The sequence below is a fragment of the Rhinoderma darwinii genome, chromosome 11, assembly GCF_050947455.1.
Source record: "Rhinoderma darwinii isolate aRhiDar2 chromosome 11, aRhiDar2.hap1, whole genome shotgun sequence".
NCBI lineage: Eukaryota > Metazoa > Chordata > Amphibia > Anura > Rhinodermatidae > Rhinoderma > Rhinoderma darwinii.
This window is the reverse complement of record NC_134697.1, coordinates 64508192-64526761: the sequence shown is the minus strand read 5'-3', so window position 1 is coordinate 64526761 and position 18570 is coordinate 64508192. Positions and strand designations below refer to the sequence as shown.

The 18570-nt window shown below is 36.8% G+C and overlaps 1 long non-coding RNA gene across 1 annotated transcript; it reads right to left on the bottom strand.

The window, feature by feature from the left end:
* Window positions 1–2554: 2554 nt before the first annotated feature.
* On the bottom strand, window positions 2555–10158 carry LOC142662882 (uncharacterized). The gene is made up of 3 exons (XR_012851026.1): window positions 10094–10158; window positions 9609–9836; window positions 2555–2642 (listed from the first exon to the last, which is right to left on the bottom strand). It is a non-coding gene; the product is annotated as an uncharacterized LOC142662882 (long non-coding RNA).
* Between the last annotated feature and the right edge of the window lie 8412 nt (window positions 10159–18570).

Genomic DNA, 18570 nt, shown 5'->3' with positions numbered 1-18570 from the left:
TAAATATTTGGAAAATGCTTTAGGAAACTGGGAGGTGGAAGCAACTAAGTTGGGTGAGGGGGGACTGGGAAATCGGCGTTTTTGGCCTTCTGATAATTTTACCCTGCCCCTAAACAGTGCCCCTCCTAAAGTGTCAGCCACAGTGTCTTCATTTATATAGAGTATTAGGGCTTATTTACACAAGTGTGTTAAACATCCGTGGGACGGCCGTTGAAACAGCGGCCGTCCCACGGACCAATGTAATTCAATGTGGCCGTTCACACAGCCGTTGTTTCAACGGACCGTGTGAAGGGTCCGTGCGAAAATAGGACATGTCCGTTCTTTAAGCGCATCACGCATCCCTCCATAGACTCTCATCTATGGGGGATGCGTGACATTGTGTCCCACAGCGCTGAGCACGGATGCACCTCGGACGTGAAAAACGGGCCTAATACTCAGGTAAGTCTATAAGATATGTTAATGTAATAACAGTTATATGTCCATCAAGAATATCAAAAACATAGATTCAATTTACCCATTTTTTTTATAAAGTAATTTGCTGGTCATTCATTCAGATGAACTCAGATTAAAAAAGGTTTTGAACTCATTATTGACATGGTACTAGGATATCGTTTGTCTTTTTAAGGAGGCCCCATAGACTACTTTTGACTTTTATAACGGGCCATTCATGGAGTCTCTGGAATAACTTGAGCAGAGACAACAGGAGCCAGAGTGGTACGGTGCTATCCTAGGGCCGATGCCACTTCATTCTAGCGATTAGTGGAGTCCCACTTATCATTGTGATAGTGGGGAAACATCTTCAATAAAAATGTTTGACGAAAAAATGAACTATAAAGTACATTAAAGCCCCAGTAAAACTGTACCCAAACTTACTAAATCGCTAAGATTCACACAGACACAGTTACTCAGCAACCTGTGGATAAACAGGATTAGCGAAAGCTTTCAAATGAATATTGTGAAATATCTTTCTCCTCTTTTGAAGTATCCAAAACATTCCATCTATTGTTATGTTTCATTTAAAAGAATCAAAGTAGTGGCAACGCCTTCATATTATTTCTCATTTTTTTTGAAAATTCAGGCACATAAGTTAATGTGTGAGTTATTGTGTATTCTCAATTTCCCCTTCTTATTACAGGAGACAATATCCATGAAGTGCGCAAAAACAAATTTCATTGCACCAGCAGTGAATTCTAATTAGTATTTTAATTTCCATTTTGCAAAGGCTTTTCGTGCACCACATTGGATCCCAAAACAGCATATTCTTCTTGAGGTTTCTGCTGACCATGTACAAAGTTGAATGCATTTTTAAAACGGGAAAAGAGACTAAACAAAAATTGTAAAGAAATAAAAAATTGGGGAATCCGATGACCATTACTTAAAGAATGATTAATTGTAAAATAAAGTTTTAGAAAGGGGAGCACATTATGGAACAATAACTATATTAATTTAGAAATAATACCAGTTAAAAATATTTTTTTCACTGACCCTGTTTCAAAAACTTGGAGGTGGTTTAGGCTGAACAGTCTTGAATTTAATTTAAAACGTTGAAATCTTGGCTTCTGAGTCTATCGTTCTATGCAGAGTAAGGCCCCATGCACACGAACGTAAAAACGCCCGTAATCACGGGCCATAATTACAGGCCCATAGACTTCTATTTGCCACGGGTACCTCCCCGTATGCTTACGGGAAGGTGCCCGTGCCGTTGAAAAATATAGAACATGTCCTATTTCAGGCCATAATTACGGCACGGGCAGGCCCATAGAAGTCTATGGGGCTCCCGTAATTACGGGTGACTACATGTGTGCACCCGTAATTACGGGAGCGTTGCTAGGCGACATCAGGGATAGTCACTGTCCAGGGTGCTGAAAGAGTTAAATGATCGGCAGTAACTCTTTCAGCTCCCTGGACAGTGACTTCTGATCACAATATAGATCAACGTGTAAAAAAAATAGAAGTTCATACTTACCCAGAACTCCCTGCTTCTTCCTCCAGTCTGGCCTCCTGGGATGACGTTTCAGCCCATGTGACCGCTGCAGTCAATCACAGGCTGCAGCGGTCACATGGACTACCGCGTCATCCGCGTCATCCAGGGAGGTCGGGCTGGATGTCGAAAGAGGGACGCGTCACCAAGGCAACGACCGGGTAAGTATGAATTTCTTTTACTTTTACCTTGGAAAGGGCTGCCCCTTCTCTCTATCCTGCACTGATAGAGAGAAGGGGCTGCCGATTAGCGCAGTGCAATTTTGCAGTGAAAACGTGCTCGTAAATACTGGTGAAATACTGGTGACACCGGACCCGTATTTATGGGCACGGGTCCATAAATACTGGTGCAATACAGGTCGAATACGTGTGACCAAGGACCCGTATTTACGCCAGTATTTACGGGAGGAAAAAAATGCGACTTATAAGCTATACCCGCATGAAATCAAGGAAAGGAAGCACAACACTGCACAAAATCTTTTGGCTATTTTTCTCACACCTATTTTGAATATTCTATTCACAATGTAAAACCAAAGATATTGGCATATAACATAAAATCAGTCTGTGATGTCGCCTGACCATTTTCATTGTTCCGATTTCCTCAGGGGTCACATTCATGGATTTGGACATTTTTTCTCTTATAGACCTTCCTTACCCCTCCCCTGTAGGTTCAAAGGACATCAGGTTAATTATCTTTAAAATATATATCGCCATTTTAGTATACTGCCAAAAACTATATAAAAACATTCCATATAAAAAAGCAGCAATGTATAAAAATGTAACAAATTATGAGCATTAATAAAAAAAAGAGACATTTCCCTATGTAGCAATTTAATTATAGCTCTATGTTGGATGGGGGCATGTTTGAGACTTCCAAAAAAGCTCTTCATAGCAAAGTCTGAGACTGCAGTGGCCATTTTTGAGAGCGGAAAATGGTGACCGTAACGGAGGCACGATCATTGAAGAGCCTGTAAACTATTAAATCTTTAAATATAAGTAATGAACTTAGATGTGATCGATAAAAGGTGGATCCTGCGTGTCAGAGACACGCAGGAACCGCTGTCACTAAAACCGTCAGAACCGCTGTCACTGAAACCGTCAGGTTACACAAAACACACTGATACACCTTTTTATTAAAAAAAAAATGCTTGCCTTTTCAAAGGTTTACATAGCCTTTAAAGTATGTTTTAAAGTCTTGTAGAAAAGATTGATGGCTGTGTCTTTTCGGTGTAAAAAATACATTCTTCAATGCAAAGATAAGTTATTTGACAAACTGTTAGTCATTGTGTAAAGGATTTGCCAGACACAGGTTCAGTGTCGACGCCTGTGGGCAATCAGTCTGCACCTGCTCCTATGTCTGTGAGACTGACTCCATCTTCCACCACTCAGGATGGCAGGCTTAGGAGTAGGAGAGCCTATCACAGCCTGGCCAGACAGAGCTAGTTCCCGCCCACTGTCTATTTATACCTGCCTTTCCTGTTCCTCCTTTGCCTGTGATTCTTCTATGCTTGTTTCCTGGCTCTGCTGCTGCTGCTTGTACTACTGATCCTCTGCTTGTAATTGACCTTGGCTTTCTGACCACTCTCCTGCTCAGCGTTTTGTACTTCGCTCACTCCTGGTTTGACTCGGCTCGTTCACCACTCTTGTTGCTCACGGTGTCTCCGTGGGCAGCTGCCCCGTTTCCCTAGCTTCTGTGTACCCCTGTCTGTTTTGTCTGTCTTGCACTTACTGAGCGTAGGGACCATCGCCCAGTTGTACCCCGTCGCTTAGGACGGGTCGTTGCAAGTAGGCAGGGACTGAGTGGCGGGTAGATTAGGGCTCACCTGTCTGTCTCCCTACCTTGTCATTACACATTGGTTACTTAAAATAAAGTACCAAAGAAAAGCCTGGGTCCTATTTCAGCACTTGGAAATAGCTATGCAACAAGCTTTTGCCCTTATGGTTGTTGCTTTAGTATATTTGCAAAAGTAAATGTTGTTACTTTAGAAAGAATCTGCCCATTCTGCTATTATGTGATGAAAATCTGAACATTTTATAATAAAGTCTAAGGCTGGATCAGAAAAATGGCAGAAACGTACTAAATAACATCATTTATTTACAGTATGCAACACAATAAAAAAAACACCTAAATCCTATGCATAATACCCTTATACTTGAAATACAAGTACATAGTGATAAGCGGATTGACTCGAATGAAGAATCCAATATAAAAAAAGAGTTTCCTTATTCAAAAAAGAAAATCTTTTTGCTTTTCTTCTTGGTTCTGCATATATTTCTACATGCATAGAAAGTGAGACCCCTCTTGCTTTTTAATAGATAAATGTAATACTTGCTGCAAGCTGGCGTCATTTGCAGGAAACCTTTATTAACTGAAAGATTACAGGAGAAGAAAAATTAACCAAAAAACCTTGCAGTACAAGGATGTGATTATTTAGGAAGCGCCACCGTTAATCCTACTAAAAAATTGCTTTTTTTGTCTTCTGTTCCTCTACTCCCTGCTTTTTCTTCTCTAATCCCAGATCCTGTAATACCCTAGAGATACTTGGTTCCATCTGAGCTAACAGAAGATAGGACAGGGGGTCATTTTTTTACTTTAACAATTTTCTAATCCTCTGATTCTGCCTGATATAGATTTGGCTTTGTGAATATGTAGTGGAACAAGAAAATAGTCTGAAGAGGAAGAGCTTTAATTAGATAATTCTCACTGAAGCATCGCTCTGCTAAGTCAACCATAACCCCACCTGCATCTATACATTATTTTGCATGTTAACAGGGTCTCTATCCTGCAGGGAAGCAGCTCAAGAGGGACCTTGAGTATAATTGACTGCACATCTTCTAGATATTCTCCAGGGTCATTTAAATTGTGGCTCAACCTGAAATCAGCAGGTGCTCCTCACGCTCTTGAGAACTTTGGAAGCCTCCATTTCAATAATGTCCATCAAGTTTTGGCTAAGATAAAACTAACTTTAATTTGCACTTTCCTGGAGCTGTTCGCTTGGATGAAACCTAAAAAACGCTCAATTATTTTTTTTCTCAAGATGACAGGTGCCTTCCAGTGGCAATTTTTTTTTCTTATAGACAAAGAAAATACAAGTCTGTAGCATTCAGACCTACTTATATAGGGTAGAGTATTAGTAGTCTATGACTTGATATAATATAGATTACTGTAGAAATGCACAAATAGACCGAAAGTTACTTTTTTTAACATGGGTCTTAACACAAGATCAATTGTGATCAACCCAATGACTTTTGACTATTATACAGGTAGCCCCAGGCTTCCCCAATGGCTTGAACAATTTATAAACTATGCTTTAAAATATATATAGTTTCAAGTATACCACCATCATATGAGATAGGTTACACTGTAATATTAGTTACAGAAAATACTTAGAAATACGCCAAAATAGATTATATCTACAGTGACGTCAGGGGCTCCTCCAGGAGAGGAATCACCAGAGCCGGGGATTCCACTCCTAGAGGGAGCCCCACTGGAGCTATGTACAGGTAGCGGGTGTAGCGCTATCGACAGGGTGGGGTATGTGTGGCACTATCTATTGGGCGTGTATGTGTGGCACTGTCTATAAAGGGGGGGTGTGGGCCACTATCTACAAGGGGGTGTGTGTGGCACTATCTACAAGGGGGTGTGTATGGCACTATCTACAGAGGGCACTGTGGCACTATCTACAGTGGACATTGTGGCATTATCTACAGAGGGCACTGTGGCATTATCTACAGAGGGCACTGTGGCACTATATACACAGGGCACTGTGGCATTATATACAGAGGGCACTGTGGCATAATCTACAGAGTGCACTGTGGCATTATCTACAGAGGGCACTGTGGCATTATCTATGAGTGGTGGCACTATCTACAGAGCGCACTAGGACATTATCTTCGGGGGGGCTTTGGCACTATTTACAGAGGGCACTGTGGCAGTATCTACAGAGGGCATTGTGGCAGTATCTACAGAGGGCACTGTGGCACTATCTAAAAAGGGGCTGCCCAATCTTGACATTCTTGTGTCTGCCAAACGCTGCTAACTGAGCCGCCGGACTGCATATAGCGACAGTTAAACTGGAAAACTGGATAGTTAAAATGAGGGTATGTTCACACGCAGTGGTTTCAGACGTAATTCGGGCCATTTACGCCTCCAAATACGCCTGAAAAAACGGCACCATTACGCCTACAAACATCTGCCCAATGCTTGCAATGTGAATTACGGTGTTCTGTTCCCATGAGGCTTAATTTTATGCGTCGCTGTCAAAATACGGCGCATAAAAAGACGCCCGCGAAAAAGAAGTGCATGTCATTTTTTGGGACGTTTTTGGAGGCGTTTTTCATTGACTCCATTGAAAAACAGCTCCAATAACGGCCGTAAAATACGCTGCGAAAAACGCAAATTGCTACAAAAACATCTTAAAAACAGCTCCGTATTTTCAGACGTCTTTGAGTTTGCGTGTGAACATACCCTAAGAGCGAGGACTAAACTCGCAAATTTCCGATATGTTTAAACCTAGCGCTATTATTATTATTATAGTAATGTAGTATTATTATAGTAATGTAGTATTGTTATTGTAATGTAGTATTATTATAGTAATGTAGTATTGTTATAGTAATGTAGCATTATTATAGAAATGTAGTATTATAGTAATGTAGTATTATTATAGTAATGTAGTATTATAGTAATGTAGTATTGTTATAGTAATAAAGTATTATTGTTATAGTAATATAGTATTATTATAGTACTGTAGTACTATTATAGTAATATAGTATTGTTATAGTAATGTAGTATTATAGCAATGTAGTATTGTTATAGTAATTTAGTATTGTTATAGTAATATAGCATTATTATAGTAATGTAGTATTATAGTAATGTAGTAATGTAGTAATGTTATAGTAATGTAGTATTATTAGAGTAATGTTGTATTGTTATAGTAATATAGTATTATTATAGTACTGTAGTATTGTTATAGTAATGTAGTATTATAGTAATGTAGCATTATAGTAAAGTATTATTATTATAGTAATGTAGTATTGTTATAGTAATGTAGTATTATTATAGTAATGCAGTATCATAGTAATGTATTATTATTATTATTATTATTATTATAGTAATGTAGTATTGTTATAGTGATGTAGTATCATTATAGTAATATAGTATTGTTATAGTAATGTAGCATTATTATAGTAATGTAGTATTGTTCTAGTAATGTAGTATTATTATAGTAATGTAGAATTATTATAGTAATGTAGTGTTGTCATAGTAATGTAGTATTATTATAGTAATGTAGTATTGCTATAGTAATGTAGTATTATTATAGTAATGTAGTATTGTTATAGTAATGTAGTATTATAGTAATGTAGTATTATTATAGTAATGTAGTATTGTTATAGTAATATAGTATTATTATAGTAATGTAGTATTATAGTAATGTAGTATTATTATAGTAATGTAGTTTTGTTATAGTAATGTAGTATTATTATAGTAATGTAGTGTTGTTATAGTAATGTAGTATTATAGTAATGTAGTATTATTATAGTAATGTATTATTGTTATAGTAATATAGTATTATTATAGTAATGTAGTATTATAGTAATGTAGTATTATTATAGTAATGTAGTATTATTATAGTAATGTAGTATTATTATAGTAATATAGTATTATTATAGTAATGTAGTATTATAGTAATGTAGTATTGTTATAGTAATGTAGTTTTGTTATAGTAATGTAGTAGTATTATAGTAATGTAGTATTATAGTAATGTAGTAATGTTATAGTAATGTACTATTATTAGAGTAATGTCGTATTGTTATAGTAATATAGTATTATTATAGTAATGTAGTATTGTTATAGTAATGTAGTATTATAGTAATGTAGTATTATTATAGTAATGTAGTATTATTATAGTAATGTAGTATTGTTATAGTAATGCAGTATTATTATAGTAATGCAGTATCATAGTAATGTAGTATTATTATTATTATTATTATAGTAATGTAGTATTGTTATAGTAATGTAGTATTGTTATAGTAATGTAGCATTATTATAGTAATGTAGTATTGTTATAGTAATGTAGTATTGTTATAGTAATGCAGTATTATTATAGTAATGCAGTATCATAGTAATGTAGTATTATTATTATTATTATTATAGTAATGTAGTATTGTTATAGTAATGTAGTATTGTTATAGTAATGTAGCATTATTATAGTAATGTAGTATTGTTATAGTAATGTAGTATTATTATAGTAATATAGTATTGTTATAGTAATGTAGCATTATTATATTAATGTAGTATTGTTATAGTAATGTAGAATTATTATAGTAATGTAGTGTTGTTATAGTAATGTAGTATTATTATAGTAATGTAGTATTGCTATAGTAATGTAGTATTATTATTATAGTAATGTAGTATTGTTATAGTAATGTAGTATTATAGTAATGTAGTATTATTATTCTAGTAATGTAGTATTATTATAGTAATGTAGTATTATAGTAATGTAGTATTGCTATAGTAATGTAGTATTATTATAGTAATGTAGTATTGTTATAGTAATGTAGTATTATAGTAATGTAGTTTTATTATAGTAATATAGTATTGTTATAGTAATGTAGTATTATTATAGTAATGTAGTGTTGTTATAGTAATGTAGTATTATTATAGTAATGTAGTATTGTTATAGTAATGTAGTATTATAGTAATGGAGTATTATTATAGTAATGTAGTATTGTTATAGTAATGTAGTATTATAGTAATGTAGTATTATTATAGTAATGTAGTATTGTTATAGTAATGTAGTATTATAGTAATGGAGTATTATTATAGTAATGTAGTATTGTTATAGTAATGTAGTATTATAGTAATGTAGTATTATTATAGTAATGTAGTATTATTATAGTAATGTAGTATTGTTATAGTAATGTAGTATTATAGTAATGGAGTATTGTTATAGTAGTTTAAATAACATGCATTGTATCAAATTTGAAAGTAATGCGGCCCGTCAACTTCAATTTTTTTCTATGTGCGGCCAATTTACCTGGCCAGTTTACCTGGCCGAGTTCACCTTCCTTACTTTTAAAAATCTTCTTTGCCACCAATAGGCTCTGATCTGTATTTCGTTATTATTCAGGTCAATAAATGTTGCACAGTGCTGTTTACAGTAGTAAGCCTACAAGTTTAGGCCTCGTTCACATCTGCGTTGGGGTCCCGTTCTGACGTTCCGTCTGAGCTTTCTACTAGAACGGGACCCTGAACAGGCACAAACTGACACAGACGGAAACCAGAGGTTTTCAATGGTGACGGATCCGATGCCCATGGTTTCCGTTCATCTCTGTTATGCACGGGACACGTCGTTTTGCCGGAAGCAATAGCATCGTAGACTACACTATGCACCAGTTAATAATTTTAAATATGCTTAGGAATGATTTTTCATGGCTGTAATTTGGCCTTATTTTAGCACCCTCATTATAAGCAGTGTCAGAATTCTGAAGGCCACCCTCCATCTACAGAACATGTACATCTCCACTTTTAACTGCATCATACACTTTGTTGTTATCATAGCACACACAGGTTATATAATCAGTAAGGCGTAATAGATGATTTGTGAATCAACCCATAAGAAACTGACCTAATGTCAAGAGATTGGCTCCAAAGTTTGTTTTTAATGTAGTGGTCTTCTCCTGGATCTTTGGGCTCCATCGTTGTGTCAGAGTCTGGGCCCCCTAGAGTATTCTCTAGTACACCGGTGGGCCAGTCTGACCCTGATTATCACTGAAACATCCGGACTCCTTGCAGCTCTACTGAAACTAAGGTGTTCATTATAGATCTAAGTTCAGTTCAGTAGAAGCTTGGGTCTCTGAATGTTGTGGTGGTAATATAGGCACGTGAAACAAAAAGAAAATAAGTAATGAATATGTGTTATCTACTGCATTAGATACATGCAATCTGCTGAGGTTTGAGAGTTTTGGTTGAAACAATGGTACAATAGTTAAAAACTATTAGTTGTAAGTGAAAGGAACATAAACCATGTCATAAAGGGAGGTGGTGGGTCACTTTCTCACACCTAACAGTTATTTGATGTCATCCTGTTCTGTTGAGATACAAAACACTAACCTTTCTATCTAAGCTTCCTCTTTCATGGGTTTAGCTTCCTTCCTTCTCTCCACAGGTGTCTGATCCTCTTTCCTCTTATTACTCCACAATGATTCAAAACATATATCCTGACAGAATTATGGCCATCACGTCCTATCCCCAATACAAACTGGCCAGAAGAGTGACTATCAACAAACCAGTTAGTGTGAACTAAATACAATAAGAGCTAATAATGGTTAGGAGAAAGTTATGGTGATGAAATATTTATTTTCTGTTCCCACGGACCTTTGAACTGTTAAACAATGAATATTTCTAAACGAAAGTGGTGAAATAATAGTTCTGAAATACACTTTCAAAATGATGTTACCATTTAGATGAAGCAAGCTACAAACTCTGACACATTTGGATAAAATAATACAATTATGTAGTTAAAGGGGGTGTCACAACAACCCCTGTAATATTAGATGAGGGCGGCTGTACAATTCCACTGCAGCGGCCAATACAGTGAAAATGTGGCATGTATTTATTCTGATTAATGGCCATCCATGTATTACAAAGGCTGCTCGGGATCACAAGAGTGAGAGCCTCTCCCCTCTGACTTAGAGAGTGGTATCTTGAGAGGGGGATCCTCCGCATGGATGTTGTGAAGATAAGACAATCCCTTTACGATTATGCACCACAAATTTACGGCACATGGTCCTAGCAGTTCTTCCCACACCCACATAATAATTTTATTGCCAGGATTTAAAGCTGGTACATGAGCAATTGCACTACAGCATTCACATGTTCAGTTACCAGAGGCATCCGGACACCTAGGAGAGAGGACAGAGATGGGATCTCACCACTTCTCTCTTCTCTACTTCTCCATACATACACAGCTGTCAAAATACTGTTTGCTGTTATGATAACTAAAGTCTATTTAGTTAAGTAGTCGAGTTAGTTTAATAAATGAAAGGCGCTCTTTCATTACAGACAACCACTGTAACATCAGAGTCGCTGGAAGCAAAGAGATGAGGCCGGACTTACAATTTCCCTGCAGTGGCCGCTACAGGCAATGTAATATTACATGCATCCATTATGACAAGGATTTTGCACACCACCATTCAGATGCCCGGCTGTCAGGGGCATCCGGACACCCAAGAAAGAGCACAAATTATGGGCTCTTTCCACTTCTGTCTTCTCTACTTTTACATACATACACAGCTCTCAAAATGCTATTTTCTGTTATGATAACTAAAGTCTATTAGGTCACACCTTCTAAAGGATAAGTAGATTTTGGAGGATTTTATCAAAATAAAACATATGGAAATGCTTTTTGCTATAGGCATCACTGTTAAATTGCAGATTTACCTTATTACCTGCTGAGATACTGAGAATAATATTAGGAAATTGCATTAATAATAATTCCCTTATATAGTTTATTACAACGCTGACTTGTTCTTTAGCAGATTGACTGAAGGGAGCACAGACTACAGACATTCATAAAACAGCCTGCAATCTTCTGACAGAGTCTGAGAGGAAAGATCAACGGTGTACAAACCATAGAAGCGAACTATGCGGTCGCTCTGGGGCACGTGGAGGGAGGGGGCCAAGACTTGGTTGGCTGCATCCCTTATTTGAATGTGTGGTTGGAACCTGTGCAGGGATCTCCTCTCTATCGGCATTGCGATGTTAGGAAATAAAGGAATGGAGAATTAACTTGAGGATCATGGAAAGGAGATGGGGCAAACAACACCAAGTACCCCTGTTCCAAGTGGTAAGGTAATGTTAACCAGCACCAGAAGGTGGGGGCGTACTTTAATATGTAGTATAGGGGCCCCTCATCTCTATGTAAGCCCCTGGGGAAAATGTAGAGAATTGAAATTCCCAAGATACCGTGCAGGTGTATTATCGAAGCTACATCTAGTCGGAGCAGCTTTGAGAATAAAGCTTTATCATGTAATTGATATTCAGGTAGTTCTGTATATTTAAAAACAAACCTACAACTCTACAGCAGGATATTGAATGATCAGTGGATTTTATTTATGGAATTTTATATTCCTAAATTTGTAGCTAATATATTTTCAGAAAAATGTCCAGTGAAAATGCAGGTTAAACCAATAATGCTGCCACTGTAGTAGACTAGTAGACATATACCAGGTATGTTATGTTTTTTCCTCACATTTTATGTGACAAGATTTCCAGCGACCCAATATGTAATTCTTGTTTTGCTATTCGTTTGATTAGTGTGGGTGGCACATAGTAATACTTTGCTTGTCCTTTCCCATCTCATGCTGTATAGAAGTGTCAGGTGTAATAGCAGAAGACACTGACATTACCTTAGTGTGTGATCGGTGACATTAAAAAGATAAATCAGACAGTGACACATATTGTTAAGGAGGACCCGTCATATTACAAGAAAACAAGCAGATGGCCCCTGCCCAATCATTTATTCCTCCCACTCAGTCCTATTCTGTCATCTGCTTCAACAGCATTGTCAAAATATATTTGTCACAGAACAATTTGTTTTGGATTTTTGTATTATTTTTTTTCCATAGACTGTCTTAACTCATCTGTTTGGAATGAATCCTGAACATTATCCCTCATACTTCTCTAGGAATAACAGTTCTCGATATTTATTAGCTAACTTGCAGGCATTTAACTAGAATTCGAAGGGCCCCATAGCAAAGTCAGGGATGGGCCCTAAACCACTAGTATTCCCATGATTGCTTTTTGTAATGAAGGGACATCTTATTGTCATTTAGCATACATTCTGCACAAAGGAGAACCCACATAGAGGTGGTAGATAGGATAAAACCAAAAATAAGGAATGTTCCTGCATCTGAGATGGCCCTCCGAGCCCCATGGAAACTGCTAAGGCTGTAGTTATACCCATGCCAACTTGGCTTTTTCCAATGAACATTGGGGCCAATTAAAAAGGCAATTAAATTAGCTTCCCATTGCATATAAATTACAATTTCTACCATCAGTTGGAGTCCAACCGCTGTGGTATTCATCAAACCCAACACAGGCCTATTAAAGTGAATTGGAGGAATGCTGTTTCAGCTAAAGGGATCACTGCTTTTTACAAAGAGCCTCAACCCCTTTTCTGGATTGGTGGTTTGATGGCGTATCTAGTAAATAATTAATGACTTATTTTGGTTGGAAACCCCCTTAAAGGAGCTCTGTGCAGCCTTTTCACCCTGCAGATATTCGTGTTCAGCTCATGGAAGATATGTACAATATAATCTCCACAAAAAGAAAAATTCAGATGAATTTCTAATCTCTCACTTGATACATTGAGGCAGATTTATCATTGTATATATGCCAGTTTTCGGAGTGAACACCATATTTACGAAACGCCTGCTCCACTTTTTTTCATCATGTGCGACTTATTTATCAAGCTTTGACCTGGCATTGTTTTTTTCCTTTAAATAAAACAGAGTGTGCGCTGCATGGGAGGAGAGACCAGCGCACCTTTCATGGTGGTGTCCTTATTTATAAATCCCCCCCCCATTGTATTTTATCATTTAATTTGTATATGCAGTTTAAGAATCTTTAAAATGAAAGTTCTGCATGAGCGTTCTGATGTTAGGAACAATAGGTGCAATTGTGACATTAAATACCCTCTTTATTTCTAGAGACTATTGATTTAAAGGAGACAACTTTTAGTACAGTCGTCTGCATATGTTATTCAAAGAATATGATACTCAAACACAAATATAACGTCTTATTAAACCTGTATAGCTTACATTTATTGCATCATATATCATTCTGGGTGCCATGAAAATGACTAATGCCCGTTATTACAGTCTGGACCGCGGCGTGTTATTATGGGCAATGAGCGTAAAAGAGAGCATTTTCTACGAAAATAATCAGCTACAATATCCGAGTGAAGATGATGTCTTGAATGTGAAACAAGGTTCTAGCCAACCATTTATTGTTGTTCATTATCTTCATCATATATAACATTGGCAAAAATGCAAGTAAAGCTAAATGCAAATGTTGCTATGTCCCTAATGAAGGCAGGGAAATGTTAGGTTTACATATTTCTGGTATAATAATCCAGAATACAGCTGAAATTCCTTAAGGGAAAAATTAGTCTGGCGCTTTTCAATTTTCTATGTTATGTTTCAATTTTCTATTCAGCTTTGTGTTTCCTTATGAAACCTTTTCGGCAACAATGACCAACCCCTCTCCTCCTAATATGCACATATTATATAAAACTTACTAGCTCCCGCTAACTTAAGAGCTCTCTTGGTCAAAGAGCTGCATCTGCGTATAATTCACTGGGCCCCTGAGTCTGCTCCAAGTCTAGCTCGAAAGCCGCACTAATGATAAAAAGTTGAATGTCGGCATCATTCATTGTTTGTATATTTACGCAATCTGTGGTTAGAAAATGTTAAGGATTATTTGCTATTTGCAGAAAGAATAAAAGTAAGTGTAGCTAGGAATATTGAAGTGACTATTTTGCCTCTCTACAAACAAAACATCTAAGCAAGCCATAGTCATAAGATACTTGTGAGGATAGCCACCATTTATCTGTTTCCTCTAATAACATGCACATTCAGCCTGTCCAAACACATGCTATTTCAGCATGATGAGCGCAGAGAGGCCGACATGTATGTGCAGGGACCCTGTAGGCAGGGGGCACACTCTTTTGGATTACTTATGGTCTTCCCAGGGGCCCTCTCCTGTCTATATCCGTCTCTGTAAACGGCTACCATTAGAAAAGTTTGGATCAGACCTACGATCAAATCTGTCTCATCAGTGTTTTATCCTGGCAGCAAATGTCAGAGGAGGGTTTCCATCCCCCACAGACATTAGATTATCTGCAAATCCTTGAAAAATAAACAGGTTCCATTGACCTGGAGCAAAGCAATAGTGTTTTCAAAGATAAGCATAGTAGGCACTTTATGGCATAAGGGCACAGGCCCATTGGCAATACTAGTTTTTCCTATCAGTCTCAACACTGAATCTTCATAAAGCTGCACATATGTACACTTACAATAAATGTTCCTTCCAACTCCCCCATACACAGGCCAAGTGTTCATGTGTTTTCAGTAGGTAGTGGGGAATAAACTATCTCTTGCAGGAGCAAAGGATTGGCCATGATGAAACCCAACATGCCCAATCCTTCTTTCCCCTGACACCCCCATACACAGTAGATAGCCAGCCGGTGATGCCCAAATCGGGGGTTTTGGCTGATTTTCATCTAATGTATATGGGCACCCTAAGAGTATGGAGATTAGGCATTGCCACTGCTTTACAAACAAAGAAAAAATATCCTATAAAAAGTAATTGGAAAACTTTTGTTTTAGCATGGAATCTGGAAGCAGAGACAGAATTGTATACCTTGTGTCCTCCTTATCAGCCCTCATGTGACATTCTATGCTCTTCATTCCCTCTGGACTCTATGGACCGCCAGAAACAAAGAGACATCCAAATAACATCTATCTCTTATTAAGTGCTTAGAACTATAAAGTAATGTGATATAATAAGTAAAGGGACCCTCAGAAATAATAAGGATCTTTGCATTTGCCCAGAACAACTTTCAGGCCATTCTGAGGTCCATTTTTGATATCATCATTTATGGTCTGCCACATCTCATGCTGTACATAAACATACAAAACGTACAGATGTAGCCAAGTTTATCTTGACTCTGATAACTTGATGCAGCGTGACATCACACAACAAAAGCCATTGAAAAAGTCAAGTTTCCTGACACTGTGTATTTAATGCGTTAAAAGTCAAGATAAAGATGGCTACATCTGTATATGTTACACATACCTTGTCTGATCACTCCCTGCATACATATAAGTGCTACCGAGTGAGCACATTTTTCAACATAGATTTTGTTTGTCTCATTCTTCATCAAGCAAACACTCCAGCCATTTCCTAAGAGTTTTGTGTCTGTGTTAAGTGCGCTCTTAAAGCCCGTGTTTGCTTTACCATCATTTAATTAGAAAAGAGCCAGACATGTTTTAGCAACTCAGATTCAGTTTGCAAGTTCTTGTTAAAATGCTATAAATCCTCAAAAGCCATGCAATTATTATAGAACTGGAACCCACCGAGCACATGCTGGGTATGAAATGATGCAGGCTCCATCTATAAGTCACATTTCAATGGTTTGTACTTAAAAATCAGCGGAGTGCACCGACATAGACAATACTGAACTATTCACAGTAAACATCAGAGGCCGCTGAACAATAGGATGCCACTCTATAGTATGGATGATCTGATTTATGAGACGGCTGCCTGTCCAAAGCCTTGATATGTTTACACTGGAAAAGGGAAACCTGAATGCTTGTCTTGTTAGGTGAAATGGTGTAACCAGCTGCAGTGCGTGCAAACAGTAATATAAACAGTTTGAGACCTGGACAATATATGAATGGTCCAGCTTCACATGTAACTAACCTAGTCCTATTGTTTTGTTAGCAAGCAGTATTACATGGAGTATATTATAAGCATTAAATATCAGAGGTATAGACAAAAAATCTCATCACAGATGCAAAAATATTATTGGTAGGAGTTTTTTTACATTTTCCCCTAGATGACTGAATTAAAGGAAATGTGTCATCAGAAACATACCTATTGTTAACATCACGTGTTTATCTTGAAAATATTTTTGGTGATGTTTTTTAATTTTCTATGTCATTATCTATATTAAAAAAATAATCCATAAAACTCACAGTTTTCAGCTCTGGCCACTGAGCCTCACAATAGCCTGACACTTCCTGTTCTGTAGAGATCACTTTCATTAGTCATTAAATGATCATCACAGGAAGGAATACAATAAAAGGTAACACCACTATATAGATAACAAAGGATCCACCATTGACAATAGGTGATGGACACAGATCCCCTCCTATCCCATCCTGGACAATGACCTCTGCACAGGTCACAGAACATGCCTAGAAAACTCTTACATAGAAGTCAATGGTTCAGCTTCAGACTATTATTTCCTATGGTCTATGGTCATATTTCTGAATGCTATTAACAGCAGCTCAGCCTAGATGTCTGCCTTGTTTATCATCTCAAAAAAATGTAAGTTAAATAATCTACAATAATAACTAAAAACAGATTTAAAAAAAAGAATATGTACCAGTATCTATTTTTAATTAGTAAAGATTCAGTTTGTTTTGACTTTTACGAAGTAACAAAAGAACAATTGTACACTATAAACTAGAGAAAATAGAACTAAACAGAAAAGAGAAAAAGAAGAGAAAAAGGAGGGGGCAAATCATTGACAAGAGCCACTGACCAGCCACTAGTTCCACCCATCAAGATATGATTTACTACATCCAGGGCTCCCAAGTTTTCGTGAATTTATTTCAAGTTTCAGCAAGAATGCTAGTAAAATAGTCATTAACCAATATTCAAGATAGTTTAATTTGAACTATGTCAAATGGAACTTTAGTTGATTTCCAGGATTATGCAATAGATATTTTGGCTACTAGAAAAATATAAACTATGGCCCTGTATCGGACTTTATTTTATCTGTTCATTAAGGAGGAATGTTCAGCCTGTCATTAGGTAGATACAATTTTAACATTTGGACAAAAGACAATAAATGTTCTGATGCTCCTACCAGTGGTGGAATATGATGCGCTCTCCTCAACAACTGCGAAAGGAAACCCTGTCAACTCCAACATACATTGACACAATTCTCGTGGGGACTACAGTATGTAACATCACAGAAGGACTGTATATACTATTTACACTATGGCAGTGTTAATAGATAGATTTGTCACTGTTCAGGTGGCCTTTTACTATCTCATTTTAATATTTGCTACTACCACCTAGATCTGCACCCGCAGATGTCCTCCATCTCACAAACCGCTATGTAGAGTACTCCCAATTGATATTCTAAAATGTCTAACCATAAGAAATCCATTGGTAATGTCGATTTCCTTCTTTTATGTCCTAATCGACTAAAGAAGGTCCTTTAAATACACTCAACTTAGGGAACTTATGTAATAGTCCAAATATCCCAAGTCATCTAAAGTGGCGTATGGCAAGGAAAGAGGGGGGATCCTGTATTCAAATGTGAACAATTGTCGTGAATATGTCTACTGATCATGGAGTAACTTCATAGCCAGCTGAATTAGTGCAACTCCAAGTCATGTACTGTAGGCCACGATCCCGAAAAACTATTAGATGTCTCACAACGTATAATCTTGAATTAAAACTAGATTAATGATGTTTAGATGGGGTCTATATACTGTAATCAAACAAATAGTATAATTATAAAGGAAAACTGTATATGTATATATATATTTATATATATATATATATATATATATATATATATACATATATATATATATATATATATATATATATAAAATAGAAGAAATCCCACAGCACACCAGAGTAATCAAAAAGAGTGGTTTATTTAGCAAACACAGCCGCAACGTTTCTGTCCTGCTATGGGACCTTTTTCAAGCATGCTTGAAAAAGGTCCGATTGCAGGACAGAAAGGTTGCAGTTGTGATGGGTGAATAAACCACTCTTTT